The sequence below is a fragment of the Cebus imitator genome, unplaced genomic scaffold (assembly GCF_001604975.1).
Source record: "Cebus imitator isolate Cc_AM_T3 unplaced genomic scaffold, Cebus_imitator-1.0 Scaffold169, whole genome shotgun sequence".
Lineage (NCBI taxonomy): Eukaryota > Metazoa > Chordata > Mammalia > Primates > Cebidae > Cebus > Cebus imitator.
Genome location: NW_016107484.1, coordinates 3,480,714 through 3,505,805, shown reverse-complemented (window position 1 = coordinate 3,505,805; position 25,092 = coordinate 3,480,714). Strand labels below are relative to the sequence as shown.

Genomic DNA, 25,092 nt, shown 5'->3' with positions numbered 1-25,092 from the left:
CCCCCTCCAGCTCTCCACTCCCATTCCCCTCCAGGTCTCCACTCCCCATCCCCCTCCAGCTCTCCACTCCCACTTCCCTCCAGCTCTAGACCCTCGATGGCCTCCCTGCCCACCCTCCATCCACTGCAGGGTCGCTGTGGTTTACATCCATCACTCTAGGGGCCACTCTTTGCAATCACCTTGCTCACTTATTGGTGTACAGGAGGGTGTTTACTTCTGTTTGTTGAGTGGCTGAAGGTTGATGGTGTCCTGGTCTAGGCAGGTCAAAGCTGCCTCTGGGTTTGTCAACTGGGTCTGCCTCTTGTGGCTGTGTGGCCGTGGTGGTGGCTTCCCATCTCTGAGTGTGGCGAATGGACAAGTCAGGTTGGCCTCTGTGGCTGGGGTGAGCCTGGTAGGCTTCCTGGAGGAGAAAAAAAGATGGTGCTTGTGAAGGTATGTTTGGTAGAGTTGAGGGTAAAAGCCAACGCCAGGAGGTGGGCCTTACAGGGCTTGCTTGGGAGCTGGCAAAGGAGGTGGGATCGTGTGGGGGCAAGTCTCAGCCTGTGGGCTTGGCAGAGGGGAGCGTTCAATCTGGTCCTCGATCCCCCTGTGCATCCACTTTGCCGGGAGATGAGTCTGGCCAGCCCCGGGGTGCAAGGACCGGTGACTGGCCCTTCCTCCAGCTGTGGGTAGTCTGAGCCGGAGGCTTTGGAGGAACAGGGGTGCCCCCAGCCTGCCTGGGAGGGCGAGGGGGAGAGTGAAGGAGCAGGTGGGACCCATGGGGAGGAGCCAGCCAGTGGGCCTGGGCCTGAGCTGGAGTGTGCGTGGGTGGCCCCAAGCCGGTGAGCATGAACTGGGTGTGCACGAGCGTGAACAAGTGTGTGGGAGTGCAGCAGAGTGAGCGAGTGTGACTGCCGCCTTGAGCGAGTGAGTGGTGGGAGACGGCCCGTGTCAGCACAAGGGAGTGTGAGACAGTGAGACCGCGCCAGCGCGCGAGTGAGACAGCGAGACCTCGCCAGCGCGCGTGAGTGAGACAGCGAGACCGCGCCTGCGCGCGTGAGACAGCGAGACCGCGCCAGCGCGCGTGAGTGAGACAGCGAGACCGCGCCAATGCGCGTGTGACAGCGAGACCGCGCCAGCGCGCGAGTGAGACAGCGAGACCTCGCCAACGCGCGTGAGTGAGACAGCGAGACCGCGCCTGCGTGCGTGCGACAGCGAGACCGCGCCTGCGCGCGTGAGTGAGACAGCGAGCCCGCGCCTGCGGCGTGAGACAGCGAGACCGCGCCAGCGCGGCTGCGTGAGACAGCGAGACCGCGCCAGCGCGCGTGAATGAGACAGTGAGACCGCGCCAATGCGCGTGTGACAGCGAGACCGCGCCAGCGCGCGAGTGAGACAGCGAGACCGCGCCTGCGCGCGTGAGACAGCGAGACCGCGCCTGCGTGCGTGCGACAGCGAGACCGCGCCTGCGCGCGTGAGTGAGACAGCGAGACCGCGCCTGCGGCGTGAGACAGCGAGACCGCGCCAGCGCGGCTGCGTGAGACAGCGAGACCGCGACAGCGCGCGTGCGTGAGACAGCGAGACCGCGCCAGCGCGCCTGCGTGAGACAGCGAGACCGCGCCAGCGTGAGACCATGCGGCAGGGCTGAGCTTGGAGACGCCAAGCCGGGAAGCCTTGGCACGGGTGGCTCTGCCAGGGAGGCATAGGGCCCGGTCCACCCTGCGGCCCATACTGCGCACGCCTTGGCCGCTTTCGGACAGCGCTGTGCCCTGTGCCCTGTCTCCCCATGGTGCACGCACTTGGCTCTGGGTTTGGATCCCCACTCACTCCCTTCCTCGCTTTGTGGCCTTGGGTGAGTCCTCCCTCACAGCAGCCACTTCCTGGCCCGGGACACGGGATGGCTGCGCTCCTTGCAGGGAGTGGATGTTGTCACTCCCTGCTCCCCTCCCCCGCTGGCTCTGCCCAGGGTCGGGAAGGAGGAGCAGGCCTCTGATTGTCAGCATGCCTTGCCCACCTTTCAGACTCCAATGCCTGATGCTTTCCCTGCCAGCCCTTCCCACCTCACTGCGCCCAGCTTGGCCGCCCAGCACCTTGCTCGCCTGGACTGGCGAAGTGGCCTCTCCCTTGGCTTTAGCTTCCGCCCTCACCCGTGCTGTGCGGCCAGGTGCACTTCCACCGTGGAGCAGGACCTTGGCCACCTGCAGCCCGCATAACCCTCCTGAGCTCCTTGCTCTGGTGATAAAACCTGTGTGCAGAAGCCCTCGTGATCTGCCCGCCCCGCTCTCCCCCTTGCTGTGCTCCAGCCAGGGCCCTGGGCTCCCTCCCACCTCAGCCCCGTGCCCGCTGCCCCTTGGCCCCTCAGTCATCTCCCTGGAATCTGGCCAGCGTGACAGTTGCCTCTCGTGCGAAGTCCTTGCCGGGTTTTCTAAATTGGGGACCCCTCTTTGGAATTAGGTGTCACTCCATCACTGCTGGGAGATTCCCTGTTTACCTCTGGACAATGTGACCTTGAGAACGGTCCTCACCTGCCCTGACCGCAGCCACCGGGACACCTGGCAATCTGTTTGGGGATTGCAGGCTGAGCTGGCTGGGGGGAGCAGGTTAGGAGAAGATGGGGTCTGGTCTCCCAGCTGGTCCTCCTAGGTGGAGGTCAGGATCTTCTTGGTGCCCAGGGAGAGCGCCCGCCAGGCCTGGCTCTGCCTGAGCCCGTGATGGGGTTTGTGCAGGTGGCTGACCACTGAGGCTTCTGGGAGCTGGGGCAGGCGGCTGTGAAGATGTGCCCAGGCCCTCCCTGTTTCCAGCCTTCCCGCAGGGCCTGATTTTGGAGCTGACGCAGATGGCATGACCAAGTGCCAAGCCCGGGGGCATCGTAGTGAAAAAAATGCTTAAAAAAGAAAAAAGGGCAGGAAAGAAGCAGCTGGCTTGTCCCCCTGCGAGCTGCCCGCAGCTGCCCTTTCAAAGGCTCCCTCCTTGGGGCCTGAGAGGGCCTGCCAGGCGCTGGAGAGGGCTGGCCTCTCGGAGCTTGGCTGCCAGCCCCTGGGCGGGGGTAGGAGTCATGCCCAGCAAGAACTGTGCATTGGAAGTGGCACACGCTGGCGCCGAGGGCACTTGATGTTCACGGCATTCCTGTGGGGTCAGCGTTTTAAAAATCATCGTTTCCATTTTAGAGTCGGGGAATCTGAGGCTCAGAGAGGGGAAGCTGCTTGCTCCAGGTGGCACAGCTAGGAGGAGTGGAAGCCAGACTGGAGCCTGGGGAGCCTGGCTTCAGAGCTTGAGCACCGCATGCAGCTGCTCCCAGCCGTGTGGGAGCTGGCAGGCCTGGCCGCCCCCGTCCCGACCCCTCAGCTCCAGCTAGGGGTAGAGAAGGGGTTTCCCAGAGTTCCACGTGAGACTGACTCTGTCCAGCGCTCAGCCCGCTGTACTGCTGTGTACCTGTTCATATTCATGCAGAAGTTCACATGAGAAAGAATGCGTAAACTCCTCGGTGCAAATTAGTGAACAGTTATCAAGGGGTCCCCTTCTAGCCTCAGGCTGCCTTCTCTCCAGAGGTGGTTGCATCCTCACTTCCGTGGGAATCACGTTCTTTCTGTTGCATTTGACTGCCTCTGCGGGCCTCTTGCCAGATGTGAAGGTTGTTTTGTCTTCCCCAGGGTCCTCTCATGGAAACATAGAGTCCGCAGGCCCGGATCTGGCTTCCTGGACACAGCCCGAGCCTCACGATCCTCCCTGTGGTTTTAGTTTCTGCACTTTGTGATCAGGTGGCTTGGATGTGCCACCGTTTGTCGGCCCGTTCATCTGCCGATGGACTGTTGGGTTGTTACCAGTGTGCATGCGATTCAGAACACAGCTGCAGTGAACACTCGTGCACGAGTCTGGGCTGTTTTTGTGTCTGCCTGGTAAAGACCTAGGAGCTGAATCACTGGGTTATATGGCAAGCATGTGCTGAACTGTAAGAATCGGCCAAACTGTTTTTGCAAAGTAGCCACTCCGTTTGCATCCCGTCTCGGAGGGTGAGGGCTCCAGGTGCTCCTTCTTCCCGGCGGCACTTGATGCTGTCTGTCTCAGGCTGCTGTCTGCCTGGGCGAGCGTGGCCTTCCATGGTTTTAGTTGGCCTCTGTTGAGGACTGATGATACTGGGCATCTTTTTGTGTCTCTTCGGCCATTTGTAGATACTCTTTTGTGAAGTGTCTCTGTCGTCTTTGTCTGTTTGCTGCTGGGTTAACTGGCCCGTATTGATTTGTGGGTGTCCCCTCTGCATTCTGGAGCTGTCACTGCATTGCAGTGGTAACTCAGAAATTCTTAAATGAGGCTGGGCACAGTAGCTCACACCTGTAATCCCAGCACTTTGGGAGGCCAAGGCAGGAGGATCACTTGAGCCCAGGATTTGGAGACCAGCCTGGCAACATGGTGAGACTCTGCCTCTATAAAAAATACAAAAATTAGCCAGGCATGGTAGCACGTGCTTGTAGTCCCAGCTACTCAGGATGCTGAGGTGGGAGGATACCTTAGGTTGAGGCTGCAGGAGCCATCATTGTACCACTGCACCCCAGCCTGAGTGACAGAGCAAGACTGTCTCCAAAAAACAAAAACGAAAAAACTCCAAAATACCAACCAAACAAAAATTCTTTCATGAGAATAGTAGACACCCCCCGCCCCAGCCCCATCCCTCAGGTTTCAGCCCACCAGCCTGTTTGTGGGGTCCCCTGGGGAGTTAACGGGGAGTTTCCCAGTGGCCTGGCGATGCGGCCCTGGGCCCCTGGGTGGCCTTACAATCCACACCCCGGGATTGAATCACAGCTCTAAGAACTTGGGCATGAGATTTGCTTGTCTGAGCCTCAGTCTCCCTCCCTGTCAGAGAGGTAGCAGTAGCTGCCTCCAGGGCTGTCGTGGGGAAATACTTGGCCCAGCGTTGGCGACGCGTGGGCCCGGATGGAAGCACGGCCCCCTGTCCCCGAACGTCAGTGCTGCCTCCCCAAGCCCCATGCGTGCGACGCCTAGTAACGAGGCTCGTGTTCTCTCCGCAGGTCTCCCCGAGTCTTTGAGGACACAGCCTCGCTGGAGGCGGTTTCTGGTAGGTTCACGTCTGTCTCCTCTTGGTGTCCCCAGGAGGTTCATCCTGTCTGGACCATCTCATGGAAAGCGGGTCTGGAATGGCTGGGAGGCAGGTTCGGCCTGGAGTGTGTGGTTGGGGTACGGCATGGCCTCAGTGGCGTGAGGGTTCTGTCTCGTCAGAGCTGTCCAGGGCAGCGAGCACCTGGGGCAGTTTGTGGGGTTTCCCAGGCAGGGACTGTTTCCTGGCTGAGCTGCTGCAGTGACTTTTCGATGATGCCTCCGAGATAGGAGGGTCCCTGACGGCGTCGGTGTCGGGGGTGGGTTTTTCTGGGCTCTGGGGTTCTCGGGCACATTGCTTTTGTGCGTTGGCAGAGGGCTTGCAGGTTTGGCCAGGGTGGGGCCTGTGGCTGGGCCCAGGTGTTCGGGTGTTGGGTGCTGGAGGAAGCCCTCAGGCTGAGTCACTGTGGTCCCTGTGCCCTGCAGGCAAAGAGATGGCCTGGGTCCTGGTCTTGCCTCCGCTGCCTCTGTGCTGGGCAGCTGGGCCGGCTGCTTGATCTCTCTGTGTCTCTGTCTCTCCATCTGTAGACGGGGTTGGGGGTGGGTGGGTAACAATAGCTTCCCCGTGTGGGGTTGCTGCGCCGACGAATGCTGGCAGAGACAGCGCCTGGCCCGAGAGGGTGCCTGGCGAGCCGTAATCACAGGTCATGCTTTTCACATGTCACCCCATTTTGTGACCCTCACAGCAACACTCCAGAATGGGCAGTTAGCCCCGTTTTACAAGTGGGGAGACTGAGGCACGGGTTGGTCACCTGGCCCAGATCTTTCAGCTGGAAGCAGAGAACCCCTTCTCACCCTTCCCAGGGAACCCAGCGGGTTTGTCCCAGACTGCTCATTCCACAGCCAGGCAGACACAGTCGCCGAGGGCATCGCGGGGCTCATGCATGCGGAGGCCGGGGCACACGTGGGTGCTTGGTGTGTTCTGGCTCATGCCGGGCCGCTGTTGGGAGATTTCATTCCTGTTCCAAATACAGTCACGCTCTGTATAACGACGTTTCCATCGGCAATGGACTGCGGCCCCAAAAGATTATAATACCGTATTTTTTTTTTTTTTTGAGATAGAATCTTGCTCTGTTGCCTAGGCTGGAGTGCAGTGGCACGATCTTGGCTCACTGCAACCTCCACCTCCCGGGTTCAAGCTATTCTCCTGCCTCAGCCTCCTCAGTAGCTGGGGGATTACAGGTGTGCACCACCATACATGGCGAATTTTTGTATTTTTAGTAGAGTACGAGTTTTGCCGTGTTGGCAAGGCTGGTCTTGAACCCCTGACTTCAAGTGATCCACCTGCCTTGGCCTCCCAAAGTGCTGGGATTACAGGCGTGAGCCACCGTGCCTGGACAATACCATGTTTTTACTGTTCCTTTTCTACGTTTGGATAACAGTGTGCCACGGGGTTCCAGTGGCCTGTGGGATTCAGCCACACATTGTACAGGTGGTAGCCTGTGAGCCATAGGCCACACCAGGGGTGTCCAATCTTGTGGCTTCTCCAGGCCACATTGGAAGAATTGTCTTGGGCCACACGGATAATACACTAACATTAATGATAGCTGATGAGCTAAAAAAAAAAAAATTCCCAAGAGGGTCTCATGACATTTTAAGAAAGTTGACGAATGTGTGTTGGGCCATATTCAAAGCTGTCCTGGGCCAGGGTTGGACCAGCGTGGGTGACAGCACACAGCCTGGTGATCAGCCGGCGCTGTGGTCAAGGTTCGTGAAAGTCCATCCCTGCCAAGCTCGCGCAGCCACGGCTCCGGCTGGCCACACGCTCCCCAGAACGGAACCACATGGTTCAGCGGCGCATGCCTATATATATGTTCGTATGTGCACCGACTCTTTCTAAAGCACCTACTGTGTGCCAGGCTCTGCTGTGGGTGCTGGGGACAGACCTGTGGGCAAGATGATCAAGCACCTGGTCCTCCCGGTGGGGAGACAGACCATGACCAAAGGTGACCGAGTCTGACACTTAGTTGGTCTCTCAGTGGAGGGTACGGGCTGGTGGGGGTTGCAGTTTCAAAGTGGGGGTCAGAGTGGGCCTCCCTGAGAAGGTGGCCTTTGAGCAGGGACCTGAAGGAGGGGAAGGGAGGTGTGGGTATCTGGGAGAGCGTGTAGGTATTTCAGGGTAAGCATGTGGGTATCTGGGGGAGCGTGTGGGTATCTGGGGGAGCGTGTGGGTATCTGGGGGAGCGTGTGGGTATCTGGGGGAGCGTGTGGGTATCTGGGGGAGCGTGTGGGTATCTGGGCAAGGGCAACCCAGGTCGAGGGAAAAGCGGCGCCAAGGCCCTGGGGCTGCTGGGTTTGGGCCTTCTGGGTTGCAGGATTCTGAGTCACCTGTGGGGGGAGGGGAGGTTTCCCGGGGGAAGCCCTTTCCTTTGTCCCGTGCCTTTGGGGGCCCCCACAGGCAGGGGGAGAGGTCAGCCCTGTAGGTCAGCTGCTTTCTGGGGCTGGGCCCTGGCCCCACAACCAAGTTTTATCTTGGAGAGTGAGAGGGAAGGAAGAGTGGGATGGTGGCGGCCCCCACCAGGTGACCACTCAGCAGGGCTTTCTGCCTGGGCTCACAGGGCCTTTGAAGCTGGAAGGAAATCGGCCTTGGCCTTGGCCAGGCTGTTTTTCCTGGCCTCCTCCTCCTCTGCCTCTTCGCGCCCATCCATCGGCGTCTCTGTCTCCAGCCTAATGGGGAGCCTTCCTCCTGTGGCTGAGTTATCTGCTTGTCATGCCAGTGGCCCACCGGAGGACGATAAAAGGGCTTTTTGTCTGCAAGCACTTAGCTTCCTCCGCCGGGGCGATCCATCACATCTGAGGGTGGCCGGGAAGGCAGACAGACGGCGGAGGGGCCTCCCCCCCTCCGCTGAGGGAACCTGATGCTCCCCGGAGCCCCCTGGCAGGGCTGGAGCGGCTCCTCAGCCCAGAGGCGAGGCCTGTCTGGGGCCGGCAGGGGCGAGTGGGAGGGGCCGTGGGCACGTGAAGGCAGGCAGATGCCCTGTGCTCCCTTGCAGAGGACTCCCTGCCTGGACACCCTGCCCTGCGGCGCCCGTGTGGCAGCTCTGTGGGGCCCCTCTGGGACTCTTCACATTGGAGGGGGTGGTGGGGGTGCAGCCTCTTTTGAGGAAGAACCGTGATGGGGGTGGAAGGGGAGATGGGGGGATAGGGGGACAGATGTGGGCAGATGCTATGCACGCACGTAGGTCCCCCACCCCCCGGGTTAAGCACTTTGTAGAATTCCTCTTAAAATCTCAGAGTGACCCTGAAGGGGGGGACACCCTCCTTATCCCCATTCTCCAGATGAGGAAACTGAGGCACAGGACGAGATGGGGCAGCAGCAGAGGGAGGGCTTGGCCCCCGGCTCCCAGCCGCATGCTCTTCCCTGCTGACCTAGGACCTCAGAGAGGGGGCTGCCAGAGACCCTGGCCCCGAAGTCGGGTTTGCCCGTGACTCTAACCTCTGTGAGTGGGTTCTTCAGCCGGGGAGTGGGCTGGGAAGGTTGGTGTCTGCTGGCATCTGTACACTGGGGTGAGTGGTCGGTGTGGGTGGGGGCTGGGGTCTCAGGGTACGCTGGGGGGTGATCAGAGACACCAAATGTGTGTGTGTGGCAGTCTCAGGGCCCTGGCCCAGTGGGATCTTGCCCCTCAGGGACTCTGGGAGAGCCGGCCTTATCCCCAGTTGGGCGGGGTCCTGGGCCCTGCTTGGGTTGGGGGAGAGCAGTGGAGGCCCCCCCCGCCCCTCCCTGTCTGCCATCCTCCTCCCTTTCCTTCCCAGCCTGGATGCTCAGCTGGGGGCTCCCTGCAATCCCTTCCTCCCCTCCCCCTCCTCCCCCTTCCTTCCCGCTCCCCGCCCCTCCTCCTCCTCCCTCCTTCCTCCTTCTCCCCACAGGCCACCCTCAAATGACAGCAATTAATGGTGCCTGTGATGGCGGGCTGAGAAGAGGAGGCTGACAGTTGAGCGTGTCTGCCTGCGGCCGCCTGCTAATCAGGCCCGGGGGACGCCCCTCCCATCCCCGCTGCTGGCTCCGGGCGCCTGCCCCGCCATCACTCACAGGGGACAGGAGCCCCGGACAGGCCCGCGGGAGCTGGCACAGTGCCCCCATCCCTGCAGCCTCTCCCTGCTCTTCTATTATCATTTTCTGTCATAAATGGGTGGGCTTTGGCTGGAGTCTTGCTCAGCATGAGTTGGTGGATGCCCTCCAGACGTCCTTCTTCTGAAATGACCTCTCGTGTGCCCATGTTGTCCTCAGGGCCAGCCGTCCCCACAGGGCCCCATCCTTTTGTCCCTGCTTCTCTGGGAGGGGCGTGTTGGGTGGTGCCCATGAACCATGTCCTGTTGGGACAGCAGGCATCAGTTAAATGCCCTGGCCTGAGTCCTCAAGGCCTGGGGGCAGCTACCTGAGCCCAGAGCCTTGTCTGGCAGCATTGGGGAGTGTCTTGTTTGTCAGGGTTACGAGAATCCTGGCCAGCCCTGTCCACACTGGGCCTGGTGCTCGACTGTTTATCACTTTGCAGCAGCAATAATGAAGCCCCTGCTGTATGCTGTGGCCTGCAGCTGGTACGTTCACTCTGGTTCGTTTTACTCTGCAGTTCTCTGAGAAGTGTATTTCTCACCTTGCTTTTGCAGAGGGGAAATCTGAGGGCTGGAGAGGCAAAGGGATTTGCCCTGAGGGGCACAGGGCCCTAAATGACCTGGCTAGTATAGGACTAAGCTGGGGTTCAACCTAGACCCAAACTGCCCAATGCTTATACATCAGGGGTCAGTTTAGGAACCAGCAGAGCTGACTGAGAAGTGAGGAATGGTCCCTGGGCCCTGGGATTGGAGTGAGTAGTGTTCGTATACACAACTTTCTCTTCGTTACGCTGAGATCGTCTTCATTGAGATGCAATTCACCTATCATAAGATGCACCTATTTTAAGGGTTCAGTTGCATGAGTTTTGACAAATGTAAACATTTGCGTCACCTCCACAATCAAAATGCAGTGTTTCCATATCCGCCAAATCCCCTCCAATCCCCTGGCATTAGATCCCTAGTGCCTCCTCCCTGCCCCCAACTAGAGGTACCCACTGATCTGCTGTTACGGAAGCTTTTACGTCTTCTAGAATTTTATAATCAAATTAGCGCCCGGTATGCACTTCTTCGTGTCTGGCTTCTTTCACTCTGCATAACCCACGGTGCTCAGGTATCAATTCATTCTTTCTCATGACTGAGTAATATTCCATAGTGAGGCTTTATTATTTTATCCATTCTTCAGTTGATGGACATCGAAGTTTCCAGGTTTTGGCTATTGGGAATAAAAGTGCTCTGAACACTCTTGTGTAAGTCTTTGTGTCAACATGTTTTCTTTTCTCCTGTGTGAATATCTAGGCGTTGGGTTGCTAGGTCACATAGTAAACGTGTTAGTTTATGAGAAGCTGCCAGCTGTTTTCTGGAGCGGGTGTTCCGTTGTGCGTGCCCACCTGCCGTGGATGAGAGTTCCAGGTGCTCCACATCCTCGCCAGCACTTGCTACTGTCGGTCTTCCAACGTTGGCCATTCCAGGAGATTCGAATGCACTTTTGACTGCACTTTTCGGCTTTTGCTGTCTTTTGGGCAAAGCTGTGGTTCTGTGTTTTGATTTTGTGTATCTGGCCATGTGGTGGGAGTGTCGGATGGCGGGAGAGAATCACGTGTCTGCCGACTGCAGCTCTGCCTTTTCCTTTCCGGTCTTCGTGCTGCTGACTGGCTGCATCTGTCCGATCTCCGTGGTTGAAGCCACGGTGCAGTCTGGGTAGCTCCAGCTGTGAATGTTGTTCTTTTTTGTTTTGTTTTGTTTCTGAGACACAGTCTTGCTCTGTCGCCCTGGCTGGAGTGCATTGGCATGATCTCAGCTCGCTGCAACCTCTGCCTCCTGGGTTCAAGCGATTCTCCTGCCTCAGCCTCCCAAGTAGCTGGGATCACAGGTGCGCCCCGCCGTGCCTGGCTAATTTTTGTTTTGTTTTTCCTTTTTTTTTGGAGTAGAGATGGGGTTTCACCAGGTTTTCCAGGCTGCTCTTTAACTTCTGACCTCAGGTCATCCGCCTGCCTTGGCCTCCCAAAGTGCTGGGATTAGTGAGTGTTGTTCTTAACACTCCTATTACAGATGAGGGAACTGAGGCTCTGACAGGTCAGGTGACTTTCATTCTGCTGAGAAAGGAAACTCTTGGCTCCAAGCCGTGTCGCTTCCACTTCTTCGGCTGGGAGGCGCCAGCTCCGTTTGTTGCAGGGATGTGTTTGCCAGGCCAGAGGGTCATGCCAAGAACTGGTGGCTGGTTGGGGCCAGGCCCACTCCTCCTTTCCCGAGGGTTTCCTCTGCTGGAGGGATGAGTGTGGAGGAGATGTGTGCCTTCCGGGTCAAGCACTGTCCTTTGGCACCGGGCACTGCTGAGCGAGTGTCAGGCATTGGCCCTGCCAAGGGTCTTCCTTGCTCAATCCTGCTGTCTTGGGCGAGGCCACACCTGCCTTCTGGGGAGCTATTTTGGGGCAAGGGAGGAGCGTGACATGTGGAAGCACAGGAATGGGCTGGAGACGAAAGAGGGGCCTCTTTCTCCTCTTCCTTTTTCCCTGCCTGAGGGGTGTCAGCTAAGATGACTTTTCGGGGAAGGAGGCCCGTAAATTAAATAAGCAATCCCATAAATATATAAGTAATGAAGTTAGCGGGGTGCCTAATTACATCAGATTCATCATTGCGGATGGATGCCTGCCCGCTCATGGGACTTGTTTTTCATCTTCAGCTCTGACATGTGTCCCACAGCCATCCCCACCCCAGCTGGAGGGAGGAGGTGGGGAGGTGCTGCTGTTGGGACTCCCAGAGAGCCTGGGTGGTGGCGGGTGTGTGTGGGGGGTCCCTGGAGGGTTGTGTACCCAGTCTGCCTGGTCCCAGGGATCCAGGGGGACCCGTCTTTATGCTGCAGTTGGGCTTATAAACCTACTGGAGCTTTGAAGTGGGAGCACCTGATGGCAGTGACAGCAGCAGTCCCAACAGGGTGATCGTCATTGTGTCGCACTTTACATGTTGTAATTTATTTAATTGACAAGGCACAGCGGCTCATACCTATAATCCCAGCGCTCTGGGAGGCCAAGGCAGGTGGATCACCTGAGGTCAGGAGTTCGAGACCAGCCTGGCCAACATGGTGAAACCCCGTCTTTATTAAAAACACAAAAATTAGCTGGGCATGGTGGTGGGCACCTGTAATCCCAACTACTGGGGAGGCTGAGGCAGGAGAATCGTTTGAACCCGCGAGGCAGAGATTGCAGTGAGCTGAAATGCAGCACCACTGCATTCCAGCCTGGACAACAGATTGAGATTCCACCTCAAAAAAAAAAAAAATAAATAAATAAACAAATAAAAAATTATTTAATGACGTAAAAGCTCTTCTAAAGTTGGGATTATCATCATACCTTCTTTACAGATGAGGAAACTGAGGCACAGAGAGGTTCCGCATCTTGCCCGAGGTCACACAGCCAATGAACTTTGCACTCAGATTGTCTGCCCCGACCTCGTCCTTCCCGCCTCGCTCTATAGGGCGTGCTGTGTGTGCTGTGGCTGTGTCTGTGCGGGGCGCTGTGTTTGTCATCTACACTTCAGCGTGGCCTGTGGAGGGATTTACTGAGTCAGGATGGCCCAAGGCCTCCTGAGGTTTCACTGCCGAAAAGATCTCATCCCTTCCACAACTGCCGTAAACAGATACCATTCTGAACCGGAAAATAGAATTATGTTTCACTAACGACAAAGCAAGCCCATTTGCTGAAATTAAAACAGCTTCTTTCCAGATCTTCTCTTTCTCTTTTGGGGGCCCTGATTGCCTGGCTCTTGAGGGACTCTCAGTCCTGCCTTTGATAATGGTTCTTAGACCCATTGTACAGATGGAGAAACAGGCTCAGGGAGGTGGAGGGGCGTGGGTGAGACCGCACGGCTGGGAGGTGGTGAAGCTAGGGTTTTAGCTGCCTCTTACTGCCTGGTTTGGGGAACCGAGGCCACTTCAGGTCCCTGATGAGGACGCTGCCTCTCCTCTCTGAGAGGTGCAGGGAGCCGTGTGCGTCCCAGGTTGGCTTTGCTGGAGTCCTTGCCATGGCTGAGTGGTCAGCGTCTCGTCTGTCTGGTGGGGAGCAGTCAGCTGCCCCGCCTCGTGGTCGCTTCTCAGGACCTGATCATGTGCTGGGCATGGACAGAGGATGGGGTGACTGGGGGCAGTCTTGTTCTCATTCGCTGTCCATGCAGCCCCAGGGTGCCCAGCCAGAGTCCACGCCTGTTCCCTCCCTCCGTGGTGTCTACCCGCATCTCCAGACTCCAGGTACCGTGTGAGGCAGTGGGGCCTGAAGCCTTGGGATATCCGGGCCTCCACCAGGGGCCCAGGTGGGGAACACCTTCACTTCCGGGGTGTACTTGTGCAGCCAGACAGGGCTGCGTTTCTGGGCTGTGGCTTGGATTGGAGCAGGGGGTTCTCACATTCCCTTGGTGCTGACTTCAGGCTCCTGGGATTTGGGGCTCCCCCTACCCCTCACTGTACTGGGGTGGAGAGAGGAGCTGAGGACAGACCTACATGAAGAATTGTGTGTGTCCATGATGTTCCTGGGGATTGGAGCAATCCAGGGAGGCTGCCTGGAAGAGCTAGAACACTGACATTGAATATTATTAAGCCCATCTTAGAGGGACTAATGTATGTACATGTTTCAAATGGAGCTGGCACAGAGCAAATACCGTATTTCATATAAAAGCTAACATTTCCTGATTCTTTTCTTGTCTTAGTGCTGTGAGTTGCCAGTATTACTATTTTTAACATTAACTACAGTTTCTAACGTGCAGCCCATACATACACACGTGTACTCTTAGCAGCAGCCTTAGAAGGCAGGTGCTATTATGATCAGCCCTGTTTTCTAGGGAAAGAGTCTGAGGACAGACAAAGGTTAAGGGACTTGCCCAAGGTCGCACAGTGGCAGAGCTAGGACGTGACCCCAGGCTGCCTGACTCCGCAGCAGCTGCTCTTCGTCGTGTAGATTGTGCAGGTGCCACCTGCAGCCCTTCCCCTGCCCCGTGGGTACGCTGGTCACTGCCGCAGCCAGACTGCATCTCTTGGCAGGGCCACACCAGCTGTGGGGCAGCCTCTGTGTGCCACGTAGGGCCCTGAGGCACGCAGCAGCTGCCCGGGGCAATGTGGCATGGTCGGGACGTGGGACATCTGCTTCTTGCCTCTCTGAAGCCAGACTGGTGCCCCCATGGCCTCCTCTGGGTCGGAGGGATGGCAGAGATGGCAAATGAGAGGCAGGGCTCTGCCTTGTGGATCCCACCGGCTGATGAGGGGATGGGCAGGGCCAAAAAGCAAGCACTATTTTGCAAGACAAGAAAATGCTGCCTGTTAAATAACACAGGGTGGGGAGGTGAGGTGACTCCAATCTCGGGAGACTCATTTTGGGTAGAGAATTCCACGGTAGCTTCTGAGGAGGTGGCATCTGAGCTGGGCCCTGGACGATAAGGGGGCACCTGCTGTGTCAAGGAAGGGGATGAGGGAACAGCAGGCGTGGAGGCCCTCTGGCCACCATGTTTCAGCATGCTGATTGAGGCTCTGTGCCTCAGTTTCCCACTCTGTAATGGCTGGAGCAGAGCGGAGGGGCCCCAGGAGGGCTTCCCTGGATCTGAGGCTGTTTTACAGTCCTCTGGGGCTGGGCTGTTTTTCACATTTAAGGCAGAAGTCAGGTTGAATGACTTTCGCTTTTCCTTTTGTTTTTTTGCTCTGCAGTTAATTTATATGTATTGGGCATGTGGCATTTCCAGACTGGGATGAGAACGATGGAGAAGGTGGACATTGCCTGCGCCTTTGAGTTTGGGGTCCAGAGGGAGAGTGTTGGTTAAACAAGCCCATGCCATCTTGGGTGGTGAGGGTTGTGAGGACGAGGTTCAGGCATTCACTTGGGTGAGGCAAGAGCTGAATTAGTCTAACATCAGGCCAGGTGTCCTGGGACAAGTCATTCAAGGGGAGACCTGAGGGTCATTAGTTAAGGAAAGTTAGTTAGGGCTCCTGAGTCGTGGCAGAGACACACTCAAGCTGAGTTAGACCATGAGGAGGAGTTAATGGGTGCTCAGAGTGGCCAGGGTAGGACACGTTCAGGCGTGGCTGGATCCAGGTGCTCAAACAATGCCCCTGGGAGCTCGCTTTGCCTCAGCTGTGCCTCCTTCTATGTGGGCCTTGTTCTCAGACAGAATCATGCCACCAGCCCCGCCAGCCAAGGAGGAGAGTCACCTGGCATCCCAGGAGGGACACTCCTTTCTCTTGTTTGAGTGACATCGTTAACACTTGTTCCACTGTTTGCAACAGCAAGAGGAGGTGGACAAAGTAGGGGTGAGGGGAGGTCCCCAACTCAGACACAGGGAGGAGAGGAGCAAGTGAGTCAGTGCAGGCCAGAAGGGAGGGGTGGGGATTGCGGCTCACCGGCATGCTAGATATTTTGATGGTTTTCCAAGTGAAGCTAGAAATCTGGATTTTATAAGGAATGGCCCAGTTTTTAAAAAACATTGTATGGGCCAGAGCAAGTTTCCTTCATGGCCACAACTGGCTGTCACCATTTTATGGCCTCTTCTTAGTGGTGACTTTTAAAGTATTTTGTCCCCGCTGTGATCTGGGTAGAACATCCCATGGGCTGTACCAGAAGGTCTCAAGTCTTGGGAAGTCACATTTGACGCCACTGGAGATGCCATTTCTGAAAGTCAAGGCCGCAGTTCCTCAGAGAACAGTACCGCGTCTCCAGTGGGGCCCGACCTTCTCAGAGGCGGTAAGCCCAGTGGTTAGTGTCATAGTCACGGGTATCACACTTGCTGAGTTCAAACACCGACACTGCCGCTTTCCAGCCCCGTCCTCCTGGGCAAGTCACTTCACTGCTCTCTGCCTCAGTTTCCCAGCATGTGCTAATAGAATGGGTATAACAGCACCCCATAGGATTGTTTTAAGGCAAGCCTGTCCAGCCTGTGGCTGGGGATGGTTTTAAATGCAGCCCAACACAAATTTGTAAACTTTCTGAAAACATGAGGTTGTTTTGTGTGTGTTTTTTTTTTAATCTAGCATGCCAGTTTGCCGCAATCCCCACCCCTCCCTTTTAGCTGGCACTGACTCACTCCTTTCCTCCCTGTGTCTGGGTCGGGTTCATCATTAATGTTAGTGTCATTTTATGTGTGGCTCAAGACAGTTCTTTTAGCGTGGCCCAGTGGAGCCGAAAGGTTGGACACGTGATTGTAAGGCACTGTGTAGGCTCCAAGAAGCCCATTAACCCCGGAGCACTGAAGCGCGGGTGGTGTTGGCTGTGTGAGGTGTCCTTCCCGGGTCGGGTCCCTGGGTCCAGCCTGCTGGCCCAGAGCATTCCTGGGTGCTGCTCTTTGCTCTGCCGCTGCCCCTGCTGCCGGGTTGTGGGTTCCCAGGGTCCCCAGAACAGGCAGCCACCAGCCCCCTGCCCCTTGCCCCAGCCGTCCTTGCCAGTTGCCGGGTGCCTGTGGTACCCTGGCGTGCCGGCTGGTGCTGCAGTTGGAAGTGAGTCTTGAGTGAGTAATTAAGTCTGCCAGCTGCCAGCTCACAGCTGCTGCGGGGCAAGGGGAGGGGGGCGGCGCCTTTCAGAAATGAAAATACCACACAGAAAAACAGCCCTGGAGTGCCGTTGGCTTCCCTTAGCCAGCGTGGTCTGGGCTGCATTTTGATGCTTTTGTGGAGAAGAATCCTGGGCCTGGATGGGAAAATAGGGTGCATTTTGGTCTGGGGAGTGTCTTTATTCGGGGGCAGAGGTGATGGCCTGTGTCTGGCCTCGCCATCCAGGACACCCCTCTCCGCAAGCCGTCCCGCAGTGGCTCCTGGACACCTGCCGCAGGAAAGGGGATTGGGTTCCTTGGGGTCCATCTTCAGCAGGCTCAGGCCGGGACAGGGTGGCTGTGGGGTCTCTGTTCTGTCTCCAGCTCTGTCGGCTGTGGGGGCCTGGGGTCATCCCAGAGATGCCCGGAGCTCTCCTCTGCAGCTTCCAGCCACTTCTCTGGAACTAACAGGAAAGGAGAGGGCCCCAAAGGTGTTCCTGGGCATGTGATTGCTGCCACTTTGAGGTCTTGGTTTTGGTAGTGGGTTGAGCTGCGGCCCCTGAAACAGGTCCACGTGGAAACCGTGAATATGACCTTGGCCTTACTTGGACCACGCGTCTTTGCAGATGTGACTTAGGTAAGGGTCTTGCTGAGATCATCCTGGAAAAGGATGGGCCCTAAGTCCAGAGACCAATTTCTAGGAGGACACACAGCGGAGGAGCCACGTGAAGACAGAAGGAGCACCCAGAGCCCCCGGGACCTGGAAGACACAGAGAAGGCCCCTGCAGAGTCTTTGGAGGGTGTGCAGCCCCGGTGACACCCTGAGCTGGGACTTCTGGCCTCCAACCTGTGAGAGGACAGACATGTCGCTGTTTTCAGCCACCCAATTTGTAATAATTTGTTATGGCAGCCACAGGGAATGAATACAGTTGTGAATTTTATTTTAATCACGCGTATAGTTTAAAATTAAAACGTGAAATGTAACTTTGTCTAGTTCACTGCCGTATTTCCAGTGCTCAGCGCATACAGCAGGGGCTTGGCAGATGCTGCTTGAACGCCTGGCAGCTCCAGACCTGGGTGAGGAACTCCTGCCAGCTGGGAGGTGGACACGGCCCTCAGGAAGAGCGTAAACTGTGCCGGAGTAGCATGCACTCAACACCACCATCTTTTTATTCATTTATTTATTTGAGACGGAGTCTTGCACTGTCACCCGGACTGGAGTACAGTGGCATGACCTTGGCTCACTGCAACCTCTGCCTCCTGGTTCAGGGAATTCTTACCTCAGCCTCCCGATTAGCTAGGATTACAGGTATGCAGCACCACACCTGACGGAACTTTGTATTTTCAGTAGAGATGGGGTTTTTGCCATGTTAGGCAGGCTGGTCTTGAACTCCTGGCCTCAAGCGATCCACGTGCCTGGGCCTACTGAAGTGCTAGGACTGTAGGTGTGAGCTACTGCGCCTGCCTCTTTATTCCTAATAGGTGAAATTCACATCACATGTAATTTACCGTTTTACAGTGAACAATTCATGGGTTTTTAGTGTAACCACAATGTTGTGCACCTACCACCCCATCCAAAAAATGTTCTCATCGCCCCAAAAGGAAACCTGCACCCCTCAGGAGCCACTCTATGTTGCCGCCTCCCGCAGCCCCTGGCAGCCACCAGTCTGCGCTGTGCCGCTGTGGACTTACCTATTTTGGGTGTTTCTCATGAACGGAATCATACACTGTGGGTTTTGGCTTCTTTCACTCCGCACGGTGTGTTTGAGGCTGATCCATGTTGAATGGATCATTCCTTTATACAGCGGAATTACATTCCATAGTGTGGCACACATCAATGGAACTGTTTGATATCCAGTGGCTTTTCATATGAGGAAACTGAGGCTGCCCAGGTCGCGGAGCCCTGGGGCTGGGGATGGAGGAGGAGGAGGAGGAGGAGGAGGAGGAGGAGTAGGAGTCAGCGTCGGCGGCGGAGGGGAGAGCCGGATATCTCTGGCTCAGGGTGCTCTCTTTCTCCTGCCCACACCCTGCTCCACCCTCTCCTCTGTGCCTGGCCAGGAAGCAGCAGTGCTTGAGGAGGAGGCGAGTGGGGTCTCCTCCAGCTGGGACTGGATGCTGGACTGTGGCTGCGGCTGTGGGTCTGGATCTGGTCCTCAGAGTTCTGGCTCTGCCCAGCCCCCTCCTCCCGCCACCTCCTCCCAGCCCCCACCCTGGGCCCTGCACAGGTAGTTTCTGTTGACCAGGGTCCCAAGAGAGGCAGCAGGCAGGAGCTCCCCTATTGGCCAGCCAAGCCTTCTGATGCCCGGAGAGGCTGGAGGCCTTGCCTGGGGCCACCCAGCCTAGGGTGCGCCTGCCCCTCTCCGGACCCCCTTTGGCCCACCATCCCCGCCCCCGTGACCTTTGGCGAATCATGTCCTGGGGGGTCTTCACAGATCTTTCCCACCATCAAAGCTCCACTCAGCAGATGGGCTCCAGGAAGTGGCCTGTCAGCAGATTTTGGCCAGGGGATGCTTTTCCAAAGTATGGAGGGGTGGTCGCTGTTGGCGGCTTGAGAGATGGGACATTCTTTTGCTGAGCAAATGACCGGACGCTGGCTTATTCTGAATCTGAGCGTGGTTTTTTGGCTTTGGCCACAGGCTGTGTGGGGGCTGCTGTCTGTGCTTGTTTCTGGTGTTTGATGATTTGTGGTCTTCATTAAGTCAGTCAACAAACGATTTGTGGCCCAGCATCCGATGGGGAAGACCCAGGAAGCGGAACGAGTGGCCGTGAAGTGACCCGGCCCAGGGCCCAACCTGCCCGGAACGCATGTCACTCTCAGGGGAGCGGGAGGAGTCACCTGGATTCCAGCGCCAGCCTTTGGCGCAGGTCTGGATGCAGGTCTGGCTCCAAAACAAACAAAGTGGAACAAAAGGAGGGGAGGCCTGACCCGGCCGCTCTCAGGTCCTGCTTCCTGGTGCTGTTCGCATGGGGCCCGTTTGGCCCGCTACTGGGTTTCAGGGTCCTGCCTGGCATGGTGAGGGTCTAGGCAGGAAGACGGTGCCGGATCTTTGGGCTAAAAATATGCCCATGCCTTCCTGTGCCTCAGTTTCCCTACCTATAAAAGAATGCTTAAGAGTAGCAGAATCCCACCTTTGGCTTTGGGGCAGGTCTACGGAAACCCCCCGGGGGTGTTTCCCTGGGAAGGCTGGAGGGCAGGCGAGCTGTTCAAAGCAGACATGGGGTTCCCGGCCTCGGCAGCCACGATGCTCATCTCCTAGGGGCTAGTCTGGGTCCACTGCCAGTCCAGTCCACGGGTCCTTGTCACAGGCACATCTGGTCTTTGTCCTAAAATCCTTCTATGGCTCCTTGTGGCTGAATGACCACGTGGATGGTGGAGACAAGCCAGGCTCTCCCAGTTCAAGTCCCAGCTCAGCCACCAGCTGCTGACCTTGGGCAAGCCACTCATCCTTTCTGGGCCTGCCTCCTGCTCTGTCTGTGTCTGGCAGCTCAGGGGCATGCCTGCCTTTGCCGCGGTGGTGCAAGGCCAGCTGGTGAACCAGGGGACCCGCTTAGCACAGCGCTGGGCACACTGTGGGAGCTGCTGGGCCTGTGTGTGTGGCTGCTGTCATTGTTATTAACACTGTTCCTCTCAAGACGCTCCTGAGACTGAAAAGGTGACAGTGTAACTGTTGGGGCTGGAGGCCAGGCCCAGCGTCCATCTGACCCGCTTCCCTCCATCCCTGCCAGCTCCCTGACCTCATCACCACACTCCCCCGCCTCGCCCCTGCACTCCGGCCACGCCAGCCTTCTCTCTGCTTTGACAGCACACCTTGCGTGGTCCAGGCTCCAGACTTCCACTTCTGCCATGCTCCTGCGGGGTGCCTTCCCCTCACCTGCACCCTGGTCCCTTGTCATCATACGGCTGCTGCCGGGGACACATTCTTGGTCCCAACTCTTGGCTGCTGGGGCAGGGGAGTGAATTGGAGACTCTGGGGGAGCCTCTGCCTCCTGGGAGCTTCAGTAGCTTCACTGGGAGAAGCTTCACTGCCCTTCTCGGGATGGAAGCTGACACCCAGAACAGCTCAGACTTGCCTCTGAGTCACATAGCTAATTGCAGCCAAGGTTCAGACTCCTGGCTGACTACCAAGCCCTCATTGTTGGCCTGTGTGTGTGTGTGTGTGTGTGTCCGTGTGTATTTGGCCATGTCTTCTTTTCTAGGCCTGTCACCGAGATGACCCTAGATCAGAATGCCAGCGTGAGGGGGTCACACTTTCTTTTCCTAGGATTGAAAGAAGGACAGAAATATTTGCAAGGCAGAGCCTGCCCCTCTGGCCATCTGGCCCTCAGGACAGGGGACGGGGGAGGGACGGGCTGGGGCCTGGGTTCCCAGCCAGGGCGCCGGAGCTGCGCTGCGGGGAGGAGATGCGGTGCCACCGGGCCGGTCTGAGCTGGGAGGACGTGGGTTACAGGGGGAGAAGCGGGGCTGGAACTCGGTTCTCCTGCCAGCAAGCGGAGAGTGAAGAGGTTTTGCTAGCCGTGCTATAAAAAGGCCTCACAGTGTTTCAGCTCCCGAGTGTCGGCTGGAAGCCCGCCAGGGTTACCATGGCGATGAGGAATTATTACTTACTGCCAAGGCTGGGAGAAAAAGCTCGTACTTTTGGCTTCCACACAAGAGGAGTGGACTTATGTAATTCCCTGTGTTTATAGGCCCGGAGTGGCAGAGGCGAGAACGGATCGCTGGAGGCCCGACGTCTCGATCGCAGGCCAGCTGTGGGGTCAGGCGGCCCCGCAGTCCCTGGTGGGCCTTGGCCTGCCCCGGGTTTGGGGGGCATCGGGCTGGAAGCCTGGGGGTCCTGGCCTGGCCGCTGCAGGGCCTCCCCGGCCGGGGTGGGAGCCGTAGTCTCGCGGGAAGGTGAGGCCGCCCTCTGGGGCCGCCCCTCTGCGGGTGTCATCCTGGGGGAAGGATGGGTCTGATGTTGGCGGCCGTGCGCCTCCTGGAAGCCGGTGGCGCTGCCCGTGTGTGTGGACTCCGCCGGCCCGCTGGCTGGCACTTTCTCTTTTTCTTCTTCTTTTTTTTTCTTGTGGGAGAGTTACTTCAAGTTGTGTTTGGAGCTGACGTGAGCGAGGCTGGTCATGTGCTCGGGTAAGAGAAGTCGTGGGGCTTGGCGTGGGCAGGGAGGCGGGGTGTGGCCAGGTCGCCCCGGCCGGGGAAGGTGGGTGCAGACCTGGGCGGGGGCCGTGGCCTGCTGGCTCCGTGCAGGGGGCGGCGGGTGGGGGCCGGGGAATTCATCTGGAAAGAGCCCCAGTTCTGTCTGGAGGTGGTGGCCAGGGCGGGGGGCTGAGTGCCGCAGGTCAGCTGGCAGGGCGGCTGGAGCCTCCTCTGGCGGGGCAGTGATGTTGGCCCTGAGCTCAGCAGGATGGTGGGCAGTGCCGTCTTATCGGGCAAAGTTGCCGAAGTCACAGGAAAGAGCGCGCTCCCAGGCGCTGGCCGGGTCGGGGGGAGGCTTCTTGGCCGGCCCTCGTGGGAGGGACCTGGGTGGGCACGGCACTTCTCTCCCCAGCCTCGGTGCATGCCCGGCGGGTGCCCCTGCGGGGGAGTTTGGCGAGCCGTGGGGGCTCAGGGGGCTTTTGTTTCCAGAGTTGACTTCAGGAGGGTGTGGGACGTGGGTGCTCCCCAGGCCGGGCCTTGGGTTCCAGGGTGGGCTGGGGCAGGGGAGAGCCAGGTGCAGGCAGCACTGCGGCCCGGCCCGGCGCCCGGCTCCCCACCGAGGTGGCGCTTGGCTCGCTGCCCGTGTCTGGTTTGAAATCAGCGCCACCGGCCCAGGCTTGCCCAGGGACTTGGCAGCGAGGAGCCGGGATAAACACTGGAAAGTTGGAAGGGCTTCCCGAGCTCACAAGGAGCCTTTAGTTGCAAGCTGGGAGGGATGGGGGAGTGATTTGTCCTGAGCCTGGGTGCACCGTGGCCATGGGGAGGTGGCGGGGACGGCTCCTGGAGACCTCCGAGCCCAGGCTGGGGAGGGGAGGGGGCTGGGCTTCCAGGTGCTGTTGCTCCTTTGCCACGGACCTGGGTGTGAGTCCTGGTTCCGTCCTTTCTGTGCTGTGTGACCTTGGGCTTGTCGCCTCCCCTTTGCAGACCTCAGTTTCCTCGTCTGTAAAATGGGGCAATGGTGGGGTCCACACAAATATGGGGCTGACGGGAGAAGGAGCTGCAGTTCGGGGGGGAGCTCGGGACAGACTGCCTGGGTTCCTGTCCTGGTTGGACACTTACTGGCTGTGTGACCTTGGGCAAGTCACTTCCTGTCTCTGAGCCTCCGTTTTCCCGTCTGGCAAATGGACGCTGCATCTCTCCCACCCCAAGGGTTGCATGGGTTAGGGGAGTGAATGGACCTGCCTCCGGCTTATCAGAGGCTCACAGTCGGTAACTGGCTGGTGCTGGAGTTCTTTTCTCGATGATGACAATCACAGCACCTGGACCGAGGGTTGGGGGTCCCTGGGGATGTCCGCATCTCAGGGCAATGGTGTTTGTGAAGTTGCAGTGGCTGGACAGAGGTTCTAGTCCTGGCCCTATCCCTCAAGGGTGGTGTGACCTTGGGTGAGTCCTGGAATCCCACGGGTCCTCGGTTTCCTTGTCCTTTACTGCAGTGGTGGCGCTGCAGCCTGCTGGCGTCTCAGCAGACTCTGGAGGGGTCCAAGCAGCGCTTACCTGGCTGGACCTCCTCAAGTGTAACCACAGGTTCACAGTTGGACTTAAGTTTGAGTTTCATCCATTTTTCTTTTCTTTTCTGCAGAGAGCTCTCCTGTTTTATAGAAACCCAGGCCCAGATAATGGGGGGTGGGCCCGGTGGGTGCTCCCCAGGCTCTGTCTTCGTTTGGGCCTGGGCTGGGATTCCCAGGACGCCCCTCATGTCTGCCTGACTGCTCCATCTTCCTCTCAGCCTGGGCCCCCCTGTGCCAGTGCTGGGCCAGGCACCCCCACAGTGCCTGGTATGGCCTGGGGGCCAGGGCGGGAGGGCCAGTTCTCCTGTGAAAGGTGGCAGCTGTCCTGTGTTTGTAAGTGACACCGGATGCTGGGCCGGTGGCTGGCTTACGGCCTCCCCTCTTGGGCCAACAGGAGCCAGCGGGGAGTTCCCCAGGCGTCCAGGCCCCCCAAGCCAGCTGCCCACTGTCTCATTGTCGTGGGACGTCTCCTGGAACCTCCAGAATGGGCTCCAAAGGTGAGGGGTGCTCATACATGTCCCCTTGCCACCCCCAAGGCCTTGGTGTCTACTTGGGTTGGCCACAGAGCTGTGTCTTGGCTGCCCCGGACCTTTCCCAAAGTCCTCAGAGACTTGATTTTCCTACTCAGTGGGGAAGAGTCCTGGTTGAGGGTCAGAACAGAGGTCAGCACAGGGGCCTTGGTGATGGGGCAGCTCAGCATGGACCAGGAGCCATCACTGTAGTCTGCATGTGATGAGAACACACAGAACTAAATACACGCGTACTCACATGCACACACGCTCACACTCGCACGAACACATCCACATGCACACACCCACACACATACACACGCACACTCATGCACACATGCACATGCACACTCATGCTCGCATGCATACTTACACATGCACATGCACACATGTACATGCACACATACACAGACATGCACATGTCCACATGCACACACCCACACACATACACACGCACACTCATGCACACAGGCGTATGTACACTCACGCTCACATGCATACTCATGTACATGCACACATACACACTCACATGCACACACACAGTCCTGCACACGTGCACCCGCACACTCACATGCACGCACACACACAGTCTTGCACAGCACACCCACACACTCACATGCACACTCACGTGCGCACACTCACACAGTGACTGCATTGGATGCTGCCATGGTCCGCGTGCAGCTGGCTGTATCCATGCTGCCTCCCTGGTTATGATTCGGACAATGAATCGTGGCTGTCTCAGGATGCTATTCTTGGGGGAGGCTGGGTGAAGGGCGCACAGGATCCTGGGATCTCCAGATTTTCTTTTTTTTTTGAGACCAAGTCTTGCTCTGTCACCCAGGTTGGAGTGCAGTGGTGCGATCTCAGCTCACTGCAGGCTCCGCCTCCTAGGTTCCAGTGATTCTCCTGCCGCAGCCTCCCAAGTTGATAGGACTACAGGCACTTGCCACCAAGCCCAGCTAATGTTTGGAGTTTTAGTAGAGATGGGGTTTCGCAGTTGTTGGTCTGGCTGGTCTCAAACTCCTGACCTCAAGTGATCCTCCAGCCTTGGCCTCCCAGAGTGCTAGGATTATAGGCGCGAGCCACCGTGCCTGGCCTTGAGATATTATTTCTTCCAATTGCATGTGAATCTACAATGATCTCAAAATAAAATGTTCAAAAAAAAAAAGTCATTTGCTGAAGAAAGTACCGCTGGCCTAAGACTTAACAATTTAACCATAAAATGAGTAAGTCTGCAATACATTGAAACACATCAAAT

The 25,092-nt window shown here is 57.6% G+C and overlaps 1 protein-coding gene across 24 annotated transcripts in view; it reads left to right on the top strand.

The window, feature by feature from the left end:
• The window catches only part of NCOR2 (nuclear receptor corepressor 2), a 245,887-nt gene that overhangs the window by 27,536 nt on the left and 193,259 nt on the right, over positions 1–25,092 (top strand). For 11 of the 24 annotated variants that reach the window (XM_037744270.1, XM_037744268.1, XM_037744267.1 and 8 more), the window contains exon 1: positions 21,290–21,751. The exons of 1 other annotated variant lie outside the window; for it this stretch is intronic. The gene's annotated coding sequence lies outside the window, so the exon portion shown is untranslated. Of the gene's footprint in view, positions 1–5,000; positions 5,048–21,282; positions 21,752–25,092 lie in introns of those variants that run through there. 12 more of the 24 variants (XM_017544426.2, XM_017544443.2, XM_017544438.2 and 9 more) reach the window with 7 other exon arrangements.